The sequence below is a fragment of the Stenella coeruleoalba genome, assembly GCF_951394435.1.
Source record: "Stenella coeruleoalba genome assembly, chromosome: 4".
Classification (NCBI taxonomy): domain Eukaryota; kingdom Metazoa; phylum Chordata; class Mammalia; order Artiodactyla; family Delphinidae; genus Stenella; species Stenella coeruleoalba.
Window position 1 is genome coordinate 61268689 of NC_137149.1, and position 26378 is coordinate 61295066.

Consider the following 26378-nt stretch of genomic DNA (forward strand, 5'->3'; position numbering starts at 1 on the left):
TCTAAAAGAACAAAAACAAAAAGATCAAACTCATAGAAAAAGAGATCAGATTTGTGGTTACCAGAGGAGTGAGGTGGCGGAGGGGGAATTGGATGAAGGCAGTCAAAAGGTACAAATTTCCAGTTACAAAATAAACAAGTGCCAGGGATGTAATGCACAACATGATGACTAGACTCAACACTGCTATATGGTACACCTGGAAGTTGTTAATAGTAAATCCTCACAGTTCTCATTAAAAGGAAAACAATTGTTTTTTGGTTTTTTTTTTGTATCTCTGTGAGATGATGAATGTTAACTAAACTTATTGTGGTAACCATTTCACAGTATATGTAAGTCACATCATTATGTCATACACCTTACTCTCATACAGTGTTGTGTATCAATTATATTTCAGTAAAACTGGTAAAAAAAAAAAAAAAAAAAGAAAGAAACTAGCAGCCTGAATGGTATGATTCTCAGGAATACTGAGATCTTCCTATACCAAAATGCTTTCTATATTTATCTCTGCATTTACAGATTCATTCTTTGCTTTCGATTATTTTTAATCCTTTCCTAGATGAGAAATGTGTAACATCTCACTCGTCATTGATATATGTTTATTGTATCTATGGTAAAAGCCCCTAATATTTGCCAAGACGAGGGTGAAGCAACCAGAGCACAATAGGCTCTGAGCTTGGAGGTTTCAGTGGCCAGTCATCCAGGGTGACTGGTTTCAGTGCTTCAATACCTGGCTGTTTTGAGTCTCAAATACATAAAGCAGTATTTCTAAAACCTGAGTATAAGATCATCCCCTGATCAAAAGTGGCTTCACAGAATCTTGGAATAAAGTTTAAATCTTCACCTGGCCTACAAGGGCCTGTGTGATTTGACCCTGCTCGAGCCCTGACCTGGTATTACAACCTGTCCCTCCACTCACTCAGCTCTACTCATACTAGCCTTCTCGCTATTCCTCTAATAAACCAAGCTCACTTCAGACTCAGCACCTTAGCCATTTCTTCTTTTCTGGAATACTCTTTCTCCTAAATCATTGCTTATTTAGGTCTTTGCTTCGAAGCTCACTTCATGAAATCCCTGGCCTTCCTATCAGAAATATTACCTCAGAACCACCTTTGCATACAGCATTCCCCTTCCGTGCTTTGTTTTTCTTCAGAATACTTCACTACCACACATTGTATCATATATTTGTTTGTACATGTGTGTTGTATGCCTCTGGCATTCTCAAATATAAGCTCCCTTTGACTTGTAATCCCCATAAACATCATGTTAATCAGAATTCCAAGGGACAGAGTTTGGCAGATGCTTAGTTAATCTGTATTTTTATATTTCATTTTCCCCTGGCTTTTCCATTAAGAAAGAGAAACAGGTTACATCTGTGTGTCATTAAAATGTGCTAGAAATTCCAGAAATCATCAGAATGTTTGATTTATCAGACTGGAGGCTCATTGACAAAATCTGACCAACGCAGAGTTTTGACAAAAATTAAATCTGAGTGGGTTTCAGAGGAGCTTCACTCTCTAGTTCACCCTCATGCCTGGTAAACTACTACCTGTATCTATATTCTATATTAGGTGATGTATTCTCAGGAATACTGAGATCTTCCTATACCAAAATGCTTTCTATATTTATCTCTGCATTTACAGATTCATTCTTTGCTTTTGATTATTTTTAATCCTTTCCTAGATGAGAAATGTGTAACATCTCACTCGTCATTGATATACTTATATGTTTATTGTATCTATGGTAAAAGAATCTTCAGATACATAGCCATGTAAAAAATGTTCAGTGTATAAGCACTCACCAGACATACATACAATCGTCCCTTGATATTCAAAGGGGGTTGATTTCAGGAACCCTCTCGGATATCAAAATACGAGAATACTCAAGTCCTTTATATAATATGGTGTATATTTGCATATAACCTATTCAATCCTCCTTTATACTTCAAATAATCTCTAGGTTACATATACTATCTAATAAAATGTAAATGCTATGTAAATAGTTGCTGGCATGTGGCAAATTCGAGTTTTGTTTTTTGGAACTTTCTGGAATTTTTCGAATATTTTTGATCTGCAATTGGTTGAATCCATGGATGGGGAACCTGCAGATATGGAGGGCCTACTGTATACAGGTGGATAGATAGAAAGATACAGATAAAGATAAATATAGATATAGATAGATTATATAGATATATAATATCTAACTATAATACCTATATTAGATTCATCTATTTATAAGAAGTTAATGTATTATCATACCCAGTCAGCTCACACATTTATGTTATTTGCCTGACTCCCAAAGGCATTTGAATTTATTTATAAGCCCAGATCTACATGATAAAAAGCAATTTGCCTAAATGAATTTCATTTGATGAATTCGATTAAACTTTATGCATAGGTGGCTGACTATACAGTGTGATGTGAAGACATCATACACCATTCTTTTCCTTTTCCTTTTGATTTGCCAATGACTAAATGGCAATATTAAAAGGCTATTACAAGCCACAGAGGTTTTATACAGGTGCAGTAGTCTATGCTGTACTAGTACATTATACCAGTACCAAATATACATTTCCCAGTAGAATTTATCACCTCTGTCTCTAGAGTACCTTCTGATGATTTTGAGGATATAGGAATAGTGGGAAGTCCATCATTAAATTGGGCACCCACAAAGGTAAAGTTCAAAGATACCACTGGTCAGGGAGGTTCAAAAAAAGAAGAGAAATGAGGGAGAAGTAGAAAATATTAGAAACAAATGTGGACTTTAATTTTTCCAAAACAGGAAACCGCTTATGCTTTTTTACTCAGTACCTGTTTTGTTCACATTCTCATCTACTTTTATCGAGAGGTATCCATTCCTCCCTGTTTGGGTGTTCATTCTTATCCTCACAGAAGGAATATGAACCCCTTTAAGATGAAGCAAGGAAGAACTTGTTCCTGAGATCATTTTTGCTGTTGATGTCCCATATTTCTTTTCAAGCTGACCAGGCATACCCAACCAGCTTTTAAAGGTTGAATAATTCCTGCTTTTCATAATTTCTGGTCTTCCCCCAACTCTACTTTCCAAAACACACAAAACAACAAACAGTTTTTCTGCAAAGTATTTGTAATGTTCTGGCTCTTACCTTTCTGTCTGGAATTAACCCTGTGTAACACTGGCTACTCTTGCGTATGCTCCTTTGGGTTTATCTCATCTATTTCTACATTACTGTACGACTTTCACCATGCCATTGGTAGAGCAGCCCCAGTTCCTTGCTTGATCTTCTGACACAAATGCCCCTGTCCTGATGGAACACCACGGTGTTCCATCCTAGACATTGGATAGACACAAATCACCATATCTACTATATTATTGAAGCTTATTGTAACTCTGGATGTTTTAAAGTGATAAAAGCTGTGTGTGATTTTCAAGAAACATAGATGATTATCAGGAGAAAACTGTACCTGAGCCATTTTTTAATATAATTTTTTTTCTGTAAGAATTTAAACAATAAACTTTTCTGATGTTTTTCCCGTATCTGAAAAGAAAACTCTCAGAAGGAAGAACAGGCACAAGGAATGTATAATCCTTACCCATGGCCTGGATTTATACTATAACAAAGTATATGGACCTTTAACTTTCTTTTATTCTGTGCTATAAAGAGGCATCAATCTTGCTTTAGACTGTGCTGTCAAGTTACTTGCAGGCATAAGTTGAAAGTATGAGAATCTTCAGACACATAGCCATGTAAAAAATGTTCAGTGTATAAGCACTCACCAGATTTTTCCAGCAACAACGTACCAGGGCAGAAGGTTGACAAGATTCATATAATCAGACATGAAAATGCTACTAATGGAAGCTTTATAATTGCTTTGAAGCACAACTCATCATAATCACATATTCTGAAAGCAAATAAATGACATGAGACCTTAAATTATAGGTTTCCTACAGACTGAAGAGTAATCTTTTACTTTTCTTTTATTCTTTTTTTTAACATCTTTATTGGAGTATAATTGCTTTACAATGGTGTGTTAGTTTCTGCTTTATAACAAAGTGAATCAGCTATACATATACATATATCCCCATATCTCTTCCCTCTTGCGTCTCCCTCCCTCCCATCCTCCCTATCCCATCCCTCTAGGTGGTCACAAAGCACTGAGCTGATCTCCCTGTGCTATGCGGCTGCTTCCCACTAGCTATCTGTTTTACATTTGGTAGTGTATGTGTCCATGTCACTCTCTCACTTTGTCCCAGCTTACCCTTCCCCCTCTCCGTGTCCTCAAGTCCATTCTCTAGTAGGTCTGCATCTTTATTCCTGTCCTGCCCTTAGGTTTTTCAGAACCTTTTTTTTTTTTTTTTTAGATTCCATATATATGTGTTAGCATACGGTATTTGTTTTTCTCTTTCTGACTTACTTCACTCTGTATGACAGACTCTAGGTCCATCCACCTCACTACAAATAACTCAGTTTCGTTTCTTTTTATGGCTGAGTAATATTCCATTGTATACATGTGCCACATCTTCTCTATCCATTCATCCTTTTATTCTTTATGGCTCCCCCACACTCTAATTGTTGATAATTCTGGCAGGAAGAATATGCATACAAGTTTCATCCCTCTTTTAAATGACTTTTAATGTAAAATGAAATTGAAAAATGCCCTGTATGAGGAAGCCCTATGGAATGCTATTGAGTACACACATCTGCTGGCTAATATTTTCATGTAATTATGTAAAGTAAAATCTTCATAAGCAAAGTAAATTGTAATCCCCAGTGCTAGGTTTTGCAAAATAGCCCAAAGCAGATTTTTTCCCCAATAAGTGAGTCAGAACTAAATCTAACAAATACCACCACCAAAATTCAATTTTCTCTACTTTCATAAAGAGCTGTAAGTAATTGCTCTTTAGTTAAAATCCATCACTGTGTGCAATGCTACTTTGAGCTGGAAGTGAGTACAATTTTACTTTGCAAAGCATGACTTGCTATAATGCACCCAGTTGTTTGCCTGCCAATATCCCTTCGCCTTTTTCTCCTAACAAAAGCATTGTTTTTCCATCCCTGATCCTCTTCCTTGCCTAGCCCTTTCTGTTTTCACAGTCACTCCAACTCAGGTCTATGAGATGGGAAAGGATGTGAATCAGTTATCTTTTGTTATATAACAAACCATTCCAAAAACTTAGTAGCTTCAGTTACCATTTATTTAGCTCATGATTCAGTGAGTTGGTGACTTGGGCTGGTTTATACTTGGTGGTTCTTCTAGTTTCACCTGGACTCAGTTATGTGTTTTTTTGAAGAGCTGCCTGGTTGCTGGGCACTGATTGGCCTAGAATGGACTCAGCTGCAAAGATTCATTTCTGCTCCACGTGTCTCTCATCATCTAGCAGAAAAGCTCAGGTTGTTCATGTTGAATCTGGATAGGTTTCCAAGAGAGAAAGTAGGGACATAAAAGGCCTCTTGAGGTCTAAGCTGTTACTTCCACTGAGCTCTGTTGGCCAAAGCAAGACACAAGGCAAGCCTGGATTTAATGGGTGGGAAAGCAGAATCCATCTTTTGATGGAAGCAACTCAAAGTCACATTGTAAGGGCCATGGATACAGACAGTAGAGAAATTGTGGCAATGTTTCCAAACATTCTACCACAGGGAGTTTGCTGGGATTTGGGGAATAAATTCCTTTTCTTTTAAGGCTGTTATTTAGGAAGAGATAGCTCCTTTTCTTCCAGTTATTTTCTTGTGAGGATGTCAGGTTTAAACCTGCAACATCTAACTCAATATCAACAAAGTAGCAAGTCTGCACAGAGGAAGAATGAGTCCAGGGAAACAAAGGAGAGGCACTGGAAAAAGCTAATTCTAGTCCATCCTTCTTCCCATCCCTCCCTGGCCTCCATCATTCCAAGGCAACCACTGATCTGCTTTCTGTCACTCTGGATTAGCATCAGTTTTCTATGAATGTCATCATACAGCGTGTATACTTTTTGTCTGGCTTGTTTCAGCAGGCACAATTATTTTGAAATTCTTCTGAGTTTTTGCATGTATCAATAATCCATTTATTTTTATTGCTGAGTAGCATGCCACCATACAGTTTGTTGGTTTATTCATTGAATAAACAAAAGACATTTGGGTTGTTTGCAGTTTCGGGCTACTACAAATAAAGCTTCCATGAACATTTGTGTACAGTCTTTGTACAGACATATGCATTGATTACTTTTGGTATACCTTGGAGTAGAATAGCTAGATCATATGACAAGTGTTATTTTTAACTTTTTAAGAGTGCCAAACTGTTTTCCAAAGTAGGTGTACCATCTTATACACTTAGTGTATGAAAGATCCATTCCTCCTACATCCTGTCAATTAATATGGTCAGACTATTTAATTTTTTGCCTTTTTTTTTTTTTTTTTCAGTACGCGGGCCTCTCACTGTTGTGGCCTCTCCCATTGCAGAGCACAGGCTCCGGACGCGCAGGCTCAGCAGCCATGGCTCACGGGCCCAGCCGCTCCGCGGCATGTGGGATCTTCCCGGACCGGGGCACGAACCCGTGTACCCTGCATTGGCAGGCGGACTCTCAACCACTGTGCCACCAGGGAAGCCCAATTTTTTGCCATTCTTATAGGTGTTAGTGGTATCTCACTGTGACTTTAATTTACATTTCCCTAATGTCTAGTAGTGCTGAGAATCTTTTCATGTGCTTATTTGCCATTCATATACCTCTTTTGATAAAATGTCTGTTCCAACATTTTGCCAATTTTTAAATTGGGTTGTTTTCTTACTGTTGAGTTTTAAGAATGCTTATATACTATAGATACTAGAATCTGATATTGGGAAACAATTCTCCATGGTTCTCTCTTATTTTTGCACATCTTCTGAGCAACGGCATTAACAAATTTGTTTATAGAGCAAATATCCATGTAAGCAAATATCCATGTAAGCAAATATCCATTCTTTTCTGGGGCAGAGGACATAGTGTTGGTTTTCCAGGATCGTACTGTAAAAGTAATATTTCCTTTGGGAAAAGGTTGAGCACATTGGTAGCAGCCACTGTGGAAGACTGGGATTTTCTAAGTTCAGAGTTCAGTTGTCATGCAAACTCACTACCTGTGCAGAATCACTAGACTTCTCTGCATCAACTCATGGGACTTAGGGAAGGAAGAGGAACCAATAAGAATATGAAGTTCATATTGTGGCAGGTTAATTTATTAGCTCTCAGATTGATTAAAATCTCAGATCTTTTACAGTGTGATTTTCCAATATTTTCTCACAGTCTATGGCTTATGTTTCTACTCACCTAGCAATGACTTTCAGAACACAGACATTCATAATTTTGAAGAAATCTAACTAATAAACTTTTTATTTTCTTGATAATACTTTTTGTGTTGTCTTCTTGAAAGACTTGAAAACTTTATTACTAAATCCTCTTTTATATGGTTATATTCTTGGCTCTGAAACCTGCTTTGATAATAATATAGCAATTCCAGCTTTCTTTTGACTAATATTAAGAGGGTAAAACTTTTCCCATTTCTTTAATTTAAATCTATTTATTTTTTAATTTAAATTAGGTTTTTTTAGGCAGGACACACTTAGGTTTTGATTTTGTATTTAACGTGAAAATCTCTTCCTCTTGATTGAAGTGTTTCGACTATACATACTGAATATAATAATATGGTTAGGTTTAAATCTACCATCATGATCTTTGTTTTCTATTTGCCCATCTCGCCTTTGTTTTTTTATCTTTTCCCTATTTATCTGCTTTAAAAAAATATTTGAGTATTTAATATTTCCCATTTTATCTCTTTAATTTGCTTATCAGCAATTACTATTTGCTGTGTTTAGCGTTTATAGTACACATCTTTAACTTACCACAATTTATCCTCAAGTGATATACTTTAAATAGTGTAAGGACCTTAAAATAGTTTACTTCCATTTCCCCCCTCCTAGTATTTGTGATATTGTTGTTATGCTTCTATATATGTTATAAACTCCAAACACATTTTGTTTTTACTATATACAGTTTACTATTTTTAAACAGATTTAAATAATAAAAATTATTTATATTTATCTATTTATTTAGCATTTCTGGTACACTTTATTCATTTGTGTAGATTTTTGTTTCCACCTGATGTTATTTTCCTTCTGGCTAAAGAACTTCCTGTAACATTTCGTAGTGTATATGTCTCATAGCCATTAATTGTTTCAGTCTTGGTATATCAGAAAATTCTTTACTTTGCCTTAATTTTTGAAAGATATTTCACTACGTAAAGCATTCTAGTATGATGTTTTTTGAACTTTCAGTATTTAAAAATTGTTGTTCCACTAGCTTCTACCTTATATTGTTTCCTATGTGAAATCTGCCATCATCCTTACTTTTGTTCCTCTCTAGGAAATGTATCTTTTCTCTCAGGCTACTTTAAAGACTTTCTCTTTGGCTTCTCACTAGTTTTAAGTAGTTGGATTATGATATGACTTGGTGTAGTTTTCTTCTTATTTCTTTTGCTTGGAATTTGTTGTGCTTTTTGGATCTGTGAGTTTATACTTCTCACCAAATTTGGAAAAAGTTTGTCCATCATCTCTCCAAATATTGTTTTGGTCTTTCACCTTTTCTCTTTGTTCTTTGGGGGCTCTGCTTATACATGGATTTGGCTGCTTGAAGTTCTTCCACATTTCACTGATACTCCGAATTTTCTTTTCCAATCTCCTTAATCATTTTGTTTCATTTTGGATAGTCGTTAACTTCCCCCCACCCCATGATGTCCAATTTCCCATTAATCTCACAGTGTTTTTTTCATCTCAGACATTTTAGTTTCTATATCTAGATGTTTGATTTGTTGTTTCAAACTTTTTCATTTCTCTATTTTACATGATCAGTTTTCCTCTAACTTCTTAAACATATGAAATATAGCCACAATAACTATTCTAATGGTTTTGCCTACTAATTTTATCTTCTGTGTAACTTCTGGATCAATTTCACTAGATTGATTTTTTTTTTTTCCTCAATATGGGTTGCATTTTCCTGCCTCTTTGTATGTCTGGAGATTTTAGACTGGTTGTTGATATGAGTAATTTTATCTTTGGGGTGCTAAATATTTTCATATCCACATAAATATTCTTGAACTTTATTTGTGACAGACTTGTTACCTGAAACCAGTGGTCCTTTTGAGTCTTGCTTTCAAGCTCTGCTAGTCTAGAGTTAACTTTTCCCACTGCAGAGGCAAGATCCTTATTATTCACACTGATGTCCCCTGAATAATGAGGGTTTTTTTTTTTTTTACTCTTTCTGTTAGGAAGAGGCAATATTCCCAGCCTTGTGTGAACTTCAGAAACTATTTCCTATAATCTTTTTAGTTGGCTCTTGCCTGGAACTTCAGTAGTTTATTCACACATATTCACTTATCAGTACTTAAGAATGCTTAATCCAGGTCTCAGAATTCTCTTTCCCCAAAGCTATCTCCACTTTAGTATTTTGCCCTTCTTAATGTAGCTTCCTTGGTTTCTTAAGACCCCAGGGTCATCTCATCAAGTGAGGGAAACTGCCAGACTATGCTTCGGTTCCTGCTGCCTGTCCTGGAGTCTGAAAACATTCTGCATGCAGTAAACCAGGGCAATTGTAGGGCTTACTTCATTTCTTTCTCATCACTTAGGGATCATTGTCTGTTCCCTGATGCCTACAGTCTAGAGTACCCTTTTATCTCTATCAATTTTGTCTGTTCTTTTAGTTGTTTCAGGTAAGAGTATACATCTGGTACCTATTATTCCATCTTCACTGGAGAGTCTCATTTGATACTGATATATTTAATTCAATTTTGAAGAGCTTACATTCAAAGAGCTGTTTGAATGAGTGCATGGAGAATTGCTTTATTAATCAGGAGCCCAGGCGTGTGAAAAATGATGGTTACTCTTTTTTTTTTTTTTCAGTACGCAAGCCTGTCACTGCTGTGGCCTCTCCCGTTACGGAGCACAGGCTCCGGGCGCGCAGGCTCAGCGGCCATGGCTCACGGGCCCAGCTGCTCCGCGGCATATGGGATCTTCCCGGACCGGGACACGAACCCGCGTCCCCTGCATCGGCAGGCGGACTCTCAACCACTGCGCCACCAGGGAAGCCCATGATGGTTACTCTTAACACCAGATCGATGAAAAATTTTCCTACCATGAGTACTGTGGAGGAACTGGGCTAAAAACTTACCTGGTTTTCTATCTGTTGGCTGGAAAATGTAAAAGGCCAGTGAAGGAAGGATATGATGTTAAAATTCCCTAGCAGCACTGTGGCAGTTCAGGGATTGAGAATGATAAGGACAGCAGCACAGAACATCCAAATGAAAAAATGATAAAGACAAGATTTTACATGTTCTTTTCTTCTGATTAATCTTAACAATCATCAACTAAAACAGCTGATACTCACTGTTTCTACCACATACACAATAATACACTCAGAACTGCAGATACAAGAAAGAATGATGAAATAATACTAACACCTATAAAAGGAATTAAAATGCCATAGGATTATTAAATTACTTTTAAAAATAGCTATTTCTAAATATGATTTCTTTTAAATAAGCAATCTCTACCATTTAGAAAAGGTAGAACAACTATTATTATATTAAAATTATGAGTAACTGTCTTAGTCCCTTGTAATTGTACTAAAACAATTTATATTTTATGAATTCTTTTTATAGTCAGATAGGTCCTTCATCAACACTGGAAATAAGTACTTTATTTTAAATATTAAAAAAGGGCTTATACTTTTAGATGAGTTTATCAAGCACCAGATAATTTGAAAATCCACTAAAAATGGCTTATTTTCTATATATAAAGATTATGCAAGCTTTTTTCCTATTTAGATATGTCTAAAAGTACTCAGAGTTAATTTATCCAGTGAATCTGTCACTTAAATCAACTATGTACCATTTCAAACTGATGAGGGCTGAAACCATTTCTGTACACTTTCTTCAAGGCTAGTTTCTTTACTTTTAATTATTCCTGTTTGGCAAAAAGTAACACACTTTCTCATACTTTCCTAAATGCTAATTTTATCCTCTTCTTTACATAGTCAATCATTTCTTGTAATTGTTTTGGCAGAAAAAGAAGAATTTTTTCTTGGTTCACTTAATAAAGAGGACTGTGGGGAAGCTACAAGTATTCAACTTAAAATGTGTTTTATTATATTATACATTTGACAGAAGCTCACTGTAAGCATTTTGAAAATTCATAATATTAGAAGGAAGTGAGGGAAGGAAATACACATAGTTCCACCACCCAGGGATAAAAATCATTAACATTTAGACTACTTGCTTCTAGTATAAGAAGCCCAATTTGATTTTTGACTGCAGTTGTGTACATGATTTGTTTCTATCCCAACCCATGTGGTTACTCACCAGACAGAGAAACTCCACTAATTATCTATGTTTCCTCCAATGTCAAATTTACCAGTTGGCAATCTCACCACAGCTCTTCTGAGTCCTTCTACCATGTTACAGTGTACTGCTTGATGTCTCCATAACTGCATTGCTCTCCTTCACCTACTTCAGCCACCCACAGCCCTTCTTGGTTAATCGAATAGAGAGGTAATTAGAACATCCAAGTGGACTCAATCTATCATTTAGTTATTGGTTTTGAGATAAATGAAGAATAAAGATACATTCAGGAAATTGACTAAGAGGCTTAAGTGACGCAGGGTGGTATAGGATAAAATTCACTGGTGTAAGACAAAATACTACCAGAGCACTCAGAATATTTCTCTCACCCACCTTCTTCTTCTGGGAACAGGTCTAGGTCTAGATAATCATAGGGCTACTTCCCTGTCATCACAGGTGAAGAAGGATGGAGGCAAAACTGATAGCAGAGATTGCAGGAAAGTTTTAAAGTTCCACTCCTGCCTCCACGGCACTCTGACTTGTAATGGCCCCAGGCACAGGTGTCAGAGGTGAGGTGTTGAGGAGACGAGTGTGAGTAGACAGATGAGTAGCTCCTCGAAACCTTCAAAGACAAGCAGCCTGCAAATATTATTCCTAAGAATCTCACGATGAAATCCTGACCAGAGATTTCATCCAGTGGAATGGCAACAGTAGTCAGCAGAGTTTCTGTGGGGCCTGGCTTTTCACCCAGGGCTCACCTCTTCCTCTCCCTCTTCCTTAGAATTACCAAGAGGTAATCGACCTGGCTTTCAGCCTTTATCCAATTATCAGACAGAGAGCCTGAAACACCTAAGAGAAAACAAGCTTACAGATCCCAATACCTATGTACTTGAAGAGTACAATTACTATAAAAGAAAAAACAACAACATGTGCCACATGAGTCATAACTACTAGAATTCTCGAATCAATGGTTTAGAGTAAGCCCTATCAATAGAGGCAAAAATATAAAATAGATATAAGAGAAAATAAAAGAAGTAGGAGGAAATATTTGATCTGAAAAATATATTTTAAGAAGTTAATTGGAGTAAAATAATGCAGCCACTATGGAAAACAATATGACAGTTCCTCAAAAATTAAAAGTAAAATTACAATGTGACCAGGCAATTCCACTTCTGGGCATATACCCAAAAGAACTGAAAACAGGGTCTTGAATAGATACTGATGCACCTATGTTTATCAAAGTATTATTCACAATAGACAAAAAAATGGAAGGAACCCAAATGTCCATCAACAGATGAATGGATTAAAGGAAATGTGGTATATACAAAAAATGGAATATCATTTGACCTTAAAAGGGAAAGATTGCCTGTAGCTTTGTAATAATTTTTGAAATCATAAAATGTGAGACCTCTAACTTTGTTCTTCTTTTTCAAGATTGTGAAGATTTTGGCTATTTAGGGTTCCTTAAGATTTTATGTAAATGTTAAGATGAATTTTTCTATTTCCACGAAGAAAATGCTATTGGGATTTTGTAGCGATTGCATTAAATCTATAGAAACCCATGCATGTTTAAGGGCAATTAATCTTAATTCTAAAACTTCATAAGTTGCTCAAAGACAGGAGAAATATAGTCTCATTTGTTTTTGAACCTAGATGCAAATACTAATTTTAGTAAAATTAAAATAATAAATAGTAAAAATAGTATTAAGTAACAAAATCCAATGGTATGAAAAACATCATGATTAAGCAGAATTTATCCCCCAAAATATAAGGAAATAATATTGGAATATACAAGGATTTCTGCATATCAATAAGTAAAAGACAGGAAACCAAGTAAGTAAGTAATCAGATAAATGAAAATTAAACAAAAATATCATCCACCACTATGGCAAAAAATTAGAAAGAGGGATAATGACAAAGTATTAGTGGAGATGTGGCTACATAGGATCCCACACACTGCTTCTAGATGTGTGGACTAGAGGTTATTCTGGAGAGGAAACTGGGGTCGCTCATTCAAATTAAGTATGCATGTATATATGACCCAGCATTTCCCCCCTTGGGTATATAGCTCAAAACAGTTCTCATATGGGCTTGTAAAGGGACACATGTGAGGATATACACTATCCTCACGTTTGTGGTAAGGTGGAGTAGAAGCCAATCTGTGTGTCTACCTAATGCTATGCAATTAGAAAAAATTGAATGATATGTACATATAGCAAGATGGATACATTAAAACATAGTGCATGTTAAAAAACAAATAAAATGAGAACTAAAGCATAATATAATTATGCAAATTTTAATATATTCATTGCACATAAAACATTATTACATATTTTATAAGAACACTTACTGAAAATGTTAAAAATTGCATTTGTCAAGCACATTGGAATGACTGCCTATGAGAAGAAGGGATGGGAATGGGGAATGGGAAAAACGGGAATACTGAACAAGCAAACCAATAAATCAGAGAGGCTCCTGGGCCTTGCAGGGACCAATGATGACTGCTGAGAACTAACAGCCAGTCCTCTGCAACTCAGAACAATAACAACACACTCTCAAGTGGAGGCAAGATAGAGGACCGTAAGCCCATATTTTAAAAAGTTAATAAAGAGGATGAGAGCCAAAGAGGAGAATTCAGAGATTTTTTTTCTAGTGTATAGTTGGAAACTTTTACATGTAACAGGGAATAATCTATTAAAGAAGAAGAATAAAAATCTTGAGAAATAATATATTTAAGGAAAAAAATTCATAAAGACATTTGGTAATGCTGAGGTCAATGGCACACATGGAACAGTTAGCTTCAGGGGGAGGACGGTTATTCCTTATTGTGAGACTAAAGATGGACCATATTGTGGAGGCGAATGGAAATGAGGGAATTTATGCTTGCTGGGCTAGGTCTCTTAAGTGAGACACGTACGTTAGCATTGACTAAAAGAGTTGGGATCAAAGGATGGGTGGTGAGGGAGAGGAAGTAGAATAGCACTGGGTCATTTTTCTTAGGACTTGATTCACAAACTCTCCTTTAATTCTCAGTTTTCCTCATCTCAGCAAATGTTTACATTCTGCCCTGGTGCTGAAGACAAACCTCTGAGAATCAACTTTTATTTCTTCTTTTTCCTCACTCCCACATTCAATCCATTAATAAGTGTTATTGGCACTGCCTCCAAAATATATAGCAAATCCATCCATGTCTTTCCATCGCTACTAAAACTATCTTTTTTCCAAACTGTGTCATCTCTCAGACTGATTATCTCAATAGTCCCCACTCCTCCTGCTTATGCTCTGGTCCTTTAATCCATTCCTAATCCTTAGACAAAGTGACCTTTTTGAAATGAAAATCAAATTACATCATTCCTACATTAAGATTTTCTAATGACTTTTCATTGTTCTTACAATAAAATCCAAATTTCTACTATATCCTCAAGGCCCTTGCCTACTTTTCCAACTAATCTTATAATATTTTCCCTACCTGTGACAACCCTCCAGCCCCACTGGCCTTCTGTCTTTTTCAGACACACCAGGCTCATTCACAATGCAACATCTTTGCATGTCCCACTCCATCTAATTGGAACACTCATGCTATGATCTTTGTCTTACTGACTCCTTCCCATCTTCATGAACCAATTCTGAAGTCATCTCTTTAAAGAGATCTACCCTGAGCACTGTTTCTAAAGGCACTCTTTCTCAAACACTTGCTTTCACCTTATTTTATTTCACCTTATTTTATATTCTTCATGTTAATGACTACTTTTGGACTTTATCTTGTAAACATATATTTTATGTTCCCTACACTAAAATGTAAGCCCCACACTAGCAGAGTTCTTTTATTTGCTTACTTACTACTCTATACCTAGGGCCTAGAACAGTTCTTTGCACATAATAGACACAGAAACATTTATTGTTGCTGAATGATCAATGTAAAATTTTGCCAGTTTTCAAGGACCCAGTTGAATTTGGACACATTTAGAAAAAGAAACACACTGGATGCTGGGAAGGCCAAGGCAGGCCTATTTTTTGAAGTAGATACAGCTGAGGAGACTTTATGGTGATAAACGCAACACTGAAGTTTGGGGTTTCTCATCAATATAATAGAGATGTTGTCAGGAATAAGAGAGGACAATGCATTTAAAACACTCAATACAAACCCTGATACCAGTACAAGTTAGCATTATCATTATTACTATAATATCTAAGCTTTGCTTAACAGACTGTATATAGTTGAAGAGCTCACCTATATAATCCAGAATTCATCTATAGAATTTCTTTTCGTCTATATTGTTTTGTGATTCTTTGCTTATGTTTTTCAGTGATCATCTTTATGTCTATAATACCACAGGATCAGTTGAATCTTGCCCAGAATATTTCAAGAATTTCAAAAGTTTTATATTCAACATCATATTGAATGCAGTGCATCAGTAATTCCCATTTAAAATAAGGCAGTGAGATCACTTTTTTAACATTCTCTTTCTTTTCTTCACTCTTACAGCCTTAACTAACCATATTTTTGCTTCACATTGTTTTACCTTTAATCCCATGGCAGCAAATATATGCTTGTTTTATGCTTGTTCATTTCACATAGCTTCTTCTCCTTTGGAATTTATTCTTCTCCAGTTTCTATTCTTGTATTTTTCTTGGTTTCTCGTCCTGTGAAATTGCAATAAACATAATCACTGCCTTCATGGAGAGAACATTATTTGTTAACAGATGGTAGGTTTTCAAAATCTGAATTGTTTAAAGTAGGAGACACTGAAAAAGGTAGTCAAAATTGGACTCTGTCTAAGACTGAAAAAGAAAGGTCATTTTTTTCAAAATAAATCAAACTCATAAACAAAATTACTGACTGCTAGAAGCATTAAGGAAGGTATGTAGAAAGCCATGGGAATTCATTTGTCTCTCTCAATTAGTTAATGGGTTTTGAACATTAGTCATGAGGTTTCTCTATTTTAATTAAAGTAATTTATATAATGAAATTTCTGTACATAGAATATTCCTAATAAGCATTTCATCATTCATCCCGGAAGGATTTCATGTAAATTAGTTCAAGTAATTCAATTCTACTTGGAGAAGGAGGGAGCAGGAGCTAGAAGCTAAGGATGATGCTGAAATGAGAGCTAAGCAGAAAATTGCTACAAGGAGTGGGAGTCTAGTGGTGACTCCCTTTGACCATTACCAGCCACCAGGTAACAGACTGAAAACATGATGACCAGGGCTTGTAAAACATTTAGTTTATATTAAATCTGTTCTTGTCAGTGTACAAGTTTGAAATTTTGCCTGGTAATTACTCTCTAGTAACTTCTTATAGGTATGTTTTTTTAAACTAATTGTAAGATGCTTGAAATCAGAAACAATTTGTCACTATTTTATTCCCCCTTTATTATCATAAGAGTCATTACAATGCCTATAAGGACACAGCCTAACTGAAAATTGTGGTTACCTCTAGCAATGGAATTAGAATGTGGGGGCTACTTCCACTTATTCTGTATTTTTTACTGTTTTTAACGTTTTATTTTGAGTTAATTTTAGACTTACAGTAGGGTATTAACAGTTCCTATATGCCTTTCCCTCAGCTTCTTCTAATGTTAACATCTTACATGACAAATTTCAATTATCAAAACTAAGATAAAGCCTACACAACCCACTGAACCAACCTTAGCCACTGGGGACAGACACAAAAAACAACAGGAACTACGAACCTTCAGCCTGCAAAAAAGGAGACCTCAAACACAGTAAGATAAGCAAAATGAAAAGACAGAAAAACACACAGCAGATGAAGGAGCAAGATAAAAACCCACCAGACCTAACAAATGAAGAGGAAATAGGCAGTCTACCTGAAAAAGAATTCAGAATAATGATAGTAAGGTTGATCCGAAATCTTGGAGATAGAATGGACAATAGAATGGACAAATTGCAAGAATCAGTTAACAAGGACCTAGAAGAACTAAAGATGAAGCAAGCAACGATGAACAACACAATAAATGAAATTAAAAGTACTCTAGATGGGATCAATAGCAGAATAACTGAGGCAGAAGAACGGATAAGTGACCTGGAAGATAAAATAGTGGAAATAACTACTGCAGAGCAGAATAAAGAAAAAAGAATGAAAAGAACTGAGGACAGTCTCAGAGACCTCTGGGACAACATTAAACGCACCAACATTCGAATTATAGGGGTTCCAGAAGAAGAAGAGAAAAAGAAAGGGACTGAGAAAATATTTGAAGAGATTATAGTTGAAAACTTCCCTAATATGGGAAAAGAAATCGTTAATCAAGTCCAGGAAGCACAGAGAGTCCCATACAGGATAAATCCAAGGAGAAATACGCCAAGACACATATTAATCAAATTGTCAAAAATTAAATACAAAGAAAACATATTAAAAGCAGCAAGGGAAAAACAACAAATAACACACAAGGGAATCCCCATAAGGTTAAGAGCTGATCTTTCAGCAGAAACTCTGCAAGCCAGAAGGGAGTGGCAGGACATATTGAAAGTGTTGAAGGAGAAAAACCTGCAACCAAGATTACTCTACCCAGCAAGGATCTCATTCAGATTTGATGGAGAAATTAAAACCTTTACAGACAAGCAAAAGCTGAGAGAGTTCAGCACCACCAAACCAGCTCTACAACAACTGCTAAAGGAACTTCTCTAGGCAAGAAACACAAAAGAAGGAAAGGACCTACAATAACGAACCCAAAACAATTAAGAAAATGGGAATAGGAACACACATATCGATAATTACCTTAAATATAAATGGACTAAATGCTCCCACCAAAAGACACAGATTGGCTGAATGGATACAAAAACAAGACCCATATATTTGCTGTCTACAAGAGACTCACTTCAGACCTAGAGACACATACAGACTGAAAGTAAGGGGATGGAAAAAGGTATTTCATGCAAATGGAAGCCAAAAGAAAGCTGGAGTAGCAATTCTCATATCAGACAAAATAGACTTTAAAACAAAGACTATTAGAAGAGACAAAGAAGGACACTACATAATGATCAAGGGATCGATCGAAGAGGAAGATATAACAATTGTAAATATTTATGCACCCAACATAGGTGCACCTCAATACATAAGGCAAATACTGACAACCATAAAAGGGGAAATCGACAGTAACACATTCATAGTAGGGGACTTTAACACCCCACTTTCACCAATGGACAGATCATCCAAAATGAAAATAAATAAGGAAACACAAGCTTTAAATGATACATTAAACGAGATGGAGTTAATTGATATTTATAGGACATTCCATCCAAAAACAACAGAATACACATATTTCTCAAGTGCTCATGGAACATTCTCCAGGATAGATCATATCTTAGGTCACAAATCAAGCCTTGGTAAATTTAAGAAAATTGAAATTGTATCAAGTATCTTTTCTGACCACAACGCCATGAGACTAGATATCAATTACAGGAAAAGATCTGTAAAAAATACAAACACATGGAGGCTAAACAATACACTACTTAATAATGAAGTGATCACTGAAGAAATCAAAGAGGAAATCAAAAAATACCTAGAAACAAATGACAATGGAGACACAACGACCCAAAACCTGTGGGATGCAGCAAAAGCAGTTCTAAGGGGGAAGTTTATAGCAATACAAGCCCACCTTAAGAAGCAGGAAACATCTCGAATAAACAACCTAACCTTGCACCTCAAGCAATTAGAGAAAGAAGAACAAGAAAACCCCAAAGCTAGCAGAAGGAAAGAAATCATAAAAATCAGATCAGAAATAAATGAAAAAGAAATGAAGGAAACAATAGCAAAGATCAATAAAACTAAAAGCTGGTTCTTTGAGAAGATAAACAAAATAGATAAACCACTAGCCAGACTCATTAAGAAAAAAAGGGAGAAGACTCAAATCAATAGAATTAGAAATGAAAAAGGAGAGGTAACAACTGACACTGTAGAAATAAAAGAGATCATGAGAGATTACTACAAGCAACTCTATGCCAATAAAATGGACAATCTGGAAGAAATGGACAAATTCTTAGAAATGCACAACCTGCAAAGACTGAATCAGGAAGAAATAGAAAATATGAACAGACCAATCACAAGCACTGAAATTGAAACTGTGATTAAAAATCTTCCAACAAAGAAAAGCCCAGGACCAGATGGCTTCACAGGCGAATTCTATCAAACATTTAGAGAAGAGCTAACACCTATCCTTCTCAAACTCTTCCAAAATATAGCAGAGGGAGGAACACTCCCAAACTCCTTCTACGAGGCCACCATCACCTTGATACCAAAACCAGACAAGGATGTCACAAAGAAAGAAAACTACAGGCCAATATCACTGATGAACATAGATGCAAAAATCCTCAACAAAATACTAGCAAATAGAATCCAATAGCACATTAAAAGGATCATACACCATGATCAAGTGGGGTTTATTCCAGGAATGCAAGGATTCTTCAATATACGCAAATCTATCAATGTGATAAACCATATTAACAAACTGAAGGAGAAAAACCATATGATCATCTCAATAGATGCAGAGAAAGCTTTTGACAAAATTCAACACCCATTTATGATAAAAACCCTGCAGAAAGTAGGCATAGAGGGAACTTTCCTCAACATAATAAAGGCCATATATGACAAGCCCACAGCAAACATCATCCTCAATGGTGAAAAACTGAAAGCATTTCCACTAAGATCAGGAACAAGACAAGGTTGCCCACTCTCACCACTCTTATTCAACATAGTTTTGGAAGTTTTAGCCACAGCAATCAGAGAAGAAAAGGAAATAAAAGGAATCCAAATCGGAAAAGAAGAAGTAAAGCTGTCACTGTTTGCAGATGACATGATCCTATACATAGAGAACCCTAAAGATGCTACCAGAAAACTACTCGAGCTAATCAATGAATTTGGTAAAGTGGCAGGATACAAAATTAATGCACAGAAATCTCTGGCATTCCTATATACTAATGATGAAAAATCTGAAAGTGAAATCAAGAAAACACTCCCATTTACCACTGCAACAAAAAGAATAAAATATCTAGGAATAAACCTACCTAAGGAGACAAAAGATCTGTATGCAGAAAATTATAAGACACTGATGAAAGAAATTAAAGATGATACAAATAGATGGAGAGATATACCATGTTCTTGGATTGGAAGAATCAACATTGTGAAAATGACTCTACTCCCCAAAGCAATCTATAGATTCAATGCAATCCCTATCAAACTACCACTGGCATTTTTCACAGAACTAGAACAAAAAATTTTGCAATTTGTATGGAAACACAAAAGACCCCGAATAGCCAAAGCAATCTTGAGAACGAAAGAAGGAACTGGAGGAATCAGGCTCCCAGACTTCAGACTATACTACAAAGCTACAGTTATCAAAACGGTATGGTACTGGCACAAAAACAGAAAGATAGATCAATGGAACAGGATAGAAAGCCCAGAGATAAACCCACGCACATATGGTCACCTTATCTTTGACAAAGGAGGCAGAAATGTACCGTGGAGAAAGGACAGCCTATTCAATAAGTGGTGCTGGGAAAACTGGACAGCTACATGTAAAAGTATGAAGTTAGATCACTCCCTAACACCATACACAAAAATAAGCTCAAAATGGATTAAAGACCTAAATGTAAGGCCAGAAACTATCAAACTCTTAGAGGAAAACATAGGCAGAACACTCTATGACATAAATCACAGCAAGATTCTTTCTGACCCACCTCCTAGAGTAATGGAAATAAAAACAAGAGTAAACAAATGGGACCTAATGAAACTTAAAAGCTTTTGCGCAGCAAAGGAAACCATAAAGAAGACCAAAAGACAACCCTCAGAATGGGAGAAAATATTTGCAAATGAAGCAACTGACAAAGGATTGATCTCCAAAATTTATAAGCAGCTCATGCAGCTTAATAACAAAAAAACAAACAACCCAATCCAAAAATGGGCAGAAGACCTAAATAGACATTTCTCCAAAGAAGATATACAGAGTGCCAACAAACACATGAAAGAATGCTCAACATCACTAATCATGAGAGAAATGCAAATCAAAACTACAATGAGATATCATCTCACACCAGTCAGAATGGTTATCATCAAAAAATCTAGAAACAATAAATGCTGGAGAGGGTGTGGAGAAAAGGGAACCCTCTTACACTGTTGGTGGGAATGTAAATTGATACAGCCACTGTGGAGAACAGTATGGAGGTTCCTTAAAAAGCTACAAATAGAACTACCATATGACCCAGCAATCCCACTACTGGGCATATACCCTGAGAAAACCATAATTCAAAAAGAGTCATGTACCAAAATGTTCATTGCAGCTCTATTTACAATAGCCCAGAGATGGAAACAACCTAAGTGTCCATCATCGGATGAATGGATAAAGAAGATGTGGCACATATATACAATGGAATATTACTCAGCCATAAAAAGAGACGAAATTGAGCTATTTGTAATGAGGTGGATAGACCTAGAGTCTGTCATACAGAGTGAAGTAAGTCAGAAAGAGAGAGACAAATACCGTATGCTAACACATATATATGGAATTTAAAAAAAAAAAAAAATGTCATGAAAAACCTAGGGGTGAAACAGGAATAAAGACACAGACTTACTAGAGAATGGACTTGAGGCTATGGGGAGGGGGAAGTGTAAACGGTGACAAAGCGATAAAGAGGCATGGACATATATACACTACCAAACGTAAGGTAGATAGCTAGTGGGAAGCAGCCGCATAGCACAGGGAGATCAGCTCGGTGCTTTGTGACCACCTGGAGGGCTGGGATAGGGAGGGTGGGAGGGAAGGAGACGCAAGCGGGAAGAGATATGGGAATATATGTATAAAAAAAAAAAAAAGCTGTATTAAAAACCACTGATCGTATGCTTTAAAAGGATGAATTTTATGGTACATGAATTATATTTCAATAAAGCTGTTATTAAAAAACTAAAAAAAAAAAAAACTAAGATAATATTAGTACAATATTATTAGACAAGCTGAAGACTTTATTAAGATTTCACCAAATATTTTTGCTAATGTCTTCTGTCCCAGACTCTAATCTAGGAACCCACATTGCATTTATTTGTCATGTCTCCTTAACCTCCCCTAAATTATGATGGTTCCTCAGTTTTTCATTATATAGTGACCTTGAATTTGAAAAGTACAGGTCAGTTATTTTGCATCCTATCCCTCAATATGAATTTGTCTGATATGTTTCTCATGATTAGGCAGAGGTCATGCATAATTGGGAAGAATGCCACAGGTGTAATGTTTCCTTCTCAGTGCATCATTTCAAAGAGCACATGATCTCAGTATCTCTTATTACCAGTAATTTTAACCTTGCTTTCTTGGTCAAGGTTGAGTCTGCCAAATTTCCCCACTATAAATAAAGTTACTATATTTCCCTTTGAAATTAATAAATATTTATTTTGGGGCAGTGCTTTGAGACCATTCAACTTAACTTTACCCACTAACTTGAGCTTTCATTGGTGGCTCTTGTTTGCAGCAATTAATACTGTGGTGTTCTAATGATAAGTTTCTATTTTTCTCAGTCTTCCTACATTTAGTACTTAGAATTATTCCTCTGTAAGAAAGAATTGTCCCTTCTACCCGACTATGTATGTATGTATATATGCATGTATGTATGCTTTTATTTAGAATGAGAGGCATGTATTTAATCATATAGGCTCAAAGATCATTACTTTATTTCGGTTAATATCTATTCTTATTATTTGGTCAAACTGTGTCATCTGTTTCAGTTGGCTCCTGTGCCCCTTTGATACACTGCTTTTTTTTTAGTGCATCTTTATATTCTGGCACTACAATATGTTGCAGGTTTATCTTGTATTTTTTCTCCCCCAGCCCTGGAAGCAACCATTTCCCCAAGGAGACCAGATTCTGTTGATAAGATAATGGTTTCTAGAAACCAAGATTTGATCGCTAGGGGTGCTCATTGCTTCTGGATTGTCACTACTTCTAGACTCTCTCAGGTAAACAGAGCTAAGAGGTATAATAAGTATGTACACAAACTCATATATATAAGAGTTTATACTGGCATCTCCCATACCAATCTAGCATCATTCTAGTCTTCCTTCCTTTATTATTTGTGACTTCTTTCTCTGATAGAAATCATACTTTAATTTTCTACAGTTTATTTATTTATTTGATCACCCTAGTAAACATATAAAGTAGCTTCAAAAACCCATGTCCCCCGTGAGAACCAAATTTCCCAACTAGGGTACAGTGTTTATGTACAGTTTGCTTTTAGCCTAATCGTACCAAGTCAAGACATTGTTTAAAAGCTTTCTTTTTCACATATGAATCTTTCTTTGTTTCCTCGTTCAGTTCTAGGAAGAAAACCAATGCTTCAAGGGCTGATAATTAATGAACCTATACAAAACTCACTGTCTCATTTGGCCCACACTAATACAATCCTCATGGTCTTTGTCTACAATTATCCACTGTAGATGTGAAGTAGCTGCTCTCCTCTTCAATGTTCTTAAGGAACCTGAGTCAGTCACAGATTAACACTAGAAGATTCTCTTCATCTTATAAGCTAAAAATACATTGCTTTCATTTAGCACAAGATTTGTCTGGCATAGGTTGGAATGAACAGAATAGCCAACGTTTAATCTACGGCAGGGGTTCTCTAAGGATGGACCTTGGACCAATAGCATCAGCATTATCTGGAAACTTGTTAGAAATACAAATTCTCAGGTCCCCTACCAGACCTACTACATTAGAAACTTTGAAAGTAGAGCTTACCATTCGGAGGTAGAGCATGTTAACAAATCTTCCAGGGTATTCTTATGTGTGCTAAAGTCTAAGAAACTTTAACCTATCCAGATAACCTAATCTCTTCAGGATATTTTGGTTTAGTGAGGATTTGGGCCCAGTTTAGAATCAGAGTCAATTTCTGATCCATATGGTTCATTACCATCTTGACAGTGCAGATATAAACCTACTCATCCCTTTGGAAAATAGTAGTTTAAAGGTCTTCAAAACTTGATGCAGAATTACAGAATCTCTCAGTGTTAGGAGTATAGTAGCTTTGTGCTTCTTAGACTTTAAAATGCATGTGTACCACCTGTGGATCTTGTCAATAGGCTGATTCTGAGTCAGTAGTTTTGGGGTAAAACCTGAGTCCCTGCTTCCTGACAATCCCCCACGTGATGCTGCTGGTCCCTTTGTATCTTCCCTCTGATGTTTTAATCTCTCAGCAACATCCTCAGAAATCAGACAATTATGATTATGTCCTTGATACCTGCAGCCCATTTCATCTTTGACTAGCTCTGGGCATTATGTATTGCCCCTGTCATGCCATATGTCACACCCAGATTTCTCTAAGAATTCTGGTTCTACATTTATCTTTGGACTTTAAAGTCAAGAGTCAGATGAAACGCTATGGAAGATTGAAAATACATCAAAATTATTTGAAAGCTCTCAAAGTTACTCAAAACTACTGAGGCTGATCAGTGAGGTGAGATTTTTAAGGTAAAATTTTAGAAAGTAGTTCCCTACTTGGGAATGGTATGTATACTGGGGGATGGCAGACACAGGTAGGCCAGGGACACCTATAAGGACAAAGATACATAGTGTTAACTTATCCCAAACCAAGCATTACTCAGAAGTAATAGAGACATTGTCACAAATGTATCAAAAATCTAATTGGGCATTAACATTTGGAAGTTATATGGTTATACTGGTAAAATGTGACTTGATATTCAAGACCAAATTCTGCTTAAACTTTTTCAACAACATCTTCCTAATTATCTCCATTCCACCCAGTATCAATCATTCTCTCCTTTGTGTAATATTGTACACTGCTCATAGATATTCTCAGTACTCATCTCTGATTACAGGCACAGCTGTGAGCTCCTAAGATCTTGCTACTCCAAGTATGGACACAGACCAGCAGCAGTAGCTGGAAGCCTGTCAGAAATGCAGACTCTCACATCCCGCCCTTGCCAACTGAGTTAAAATCTGAATTTTAATAAAATTCTTCATGTGATTAAAATGCCCATTAGAATATGAAAAGCACTACTTAAAGAGAAAAGGAAAGTGACTTACTCATTTTAATATCCTCACCTTAGAGTTTGGCATAGAGTATGCCCCTTCAGAACAATTCTTGAATGATGTGGAATGAATTTACTAATATAATTTAAATTTCTATAAATAACTAAATCTGTTTAAAATAAATGGCAACTCTAAGATAGGAACCAGGTAGTCAAAATAAGTGATAATGGGACAGCACAAACAAATTCAAATACAATTTTCTAAGAACTCAGTGAAGGGCAAATAAAACAACACAGCTATAACTTAAGGGTCACAAATTTTCAAATTCTGCTTTGTGCTTGACCCTATCATAGGGGATACGTAAGCTCTAACATTTTATGATTGATCTATGTACTACAGAACACCCCATCAGTCCAATGATATTCATAATAGTCTGGCATGTTCCTCCACCAGAATGACATGTGATCATAATAATTTTTAGAATAATAATGATAATCATAAGGCTTACAGAAATGCATTGGGAACTTACTATGTTTTACAGGCATTCTATTATTGTCCTTGTTTTACAAATAGAGAAACAGATTTATGGAAGCTAAGTGACTGATTTAAGAGCCACTAGCTGAACTCAGCTTTGACTGATTTCACAGATTCAATTCTTAACTACTGCAACATGCAAATGTTAGCTGAGGAAACACTAAGCATTTGTAACTACACATGCAACCAGAAGAAAGAGCATGAACTTTGACATGCAAGAAGCCCTCCTTCCAATCTGAACACATATGTACCAGGAGTGTGGGCTTGGGCAAATTATTTAAACTGTCTGTCTCAATTTCTTCATCTATGGCTAATAATACATACCTACCTGTAGAGCATTGTAAAGATTAATCACTTAACTTGTGATAGAAGCTGAATTAGGGAAGGTTATTCTTATTATTTCTTCTTATTATTAATATCATATTAAATAGCTATACCTTAACATCAAAGTGAAGGGCCCTAGAATAAAAAGATATAAGACGTCTAATGTGATGATGGATGAAATTCTAGCCAGGTGGAGTGCTTCCATGGGGAGCTCTTGGTAATTG

General features: G+C 36.1%; 1 long non-coding RNA gene across 2 annotated transcripts in view; it reads right to left on the reverse strand.

Moving 5' to 3' along the window:
- The window catches only part of LOC307186006, a 424126-nt gene that overhangs the window by 239082 nt on the left and 158666 nt on the right, over positions 1–26378 (reverse strand). For both annotated transcript variants that reach the window (XR_013828233.1, XR_013828234.1), the window contains exon 4: positions 15838–15958. This is a non-coding gene — a long non-coding RNA (uncharacterized lncRNA). The remainder of the gene's footprint in view (positions 1–15837; positions 15959–26378) is intronic.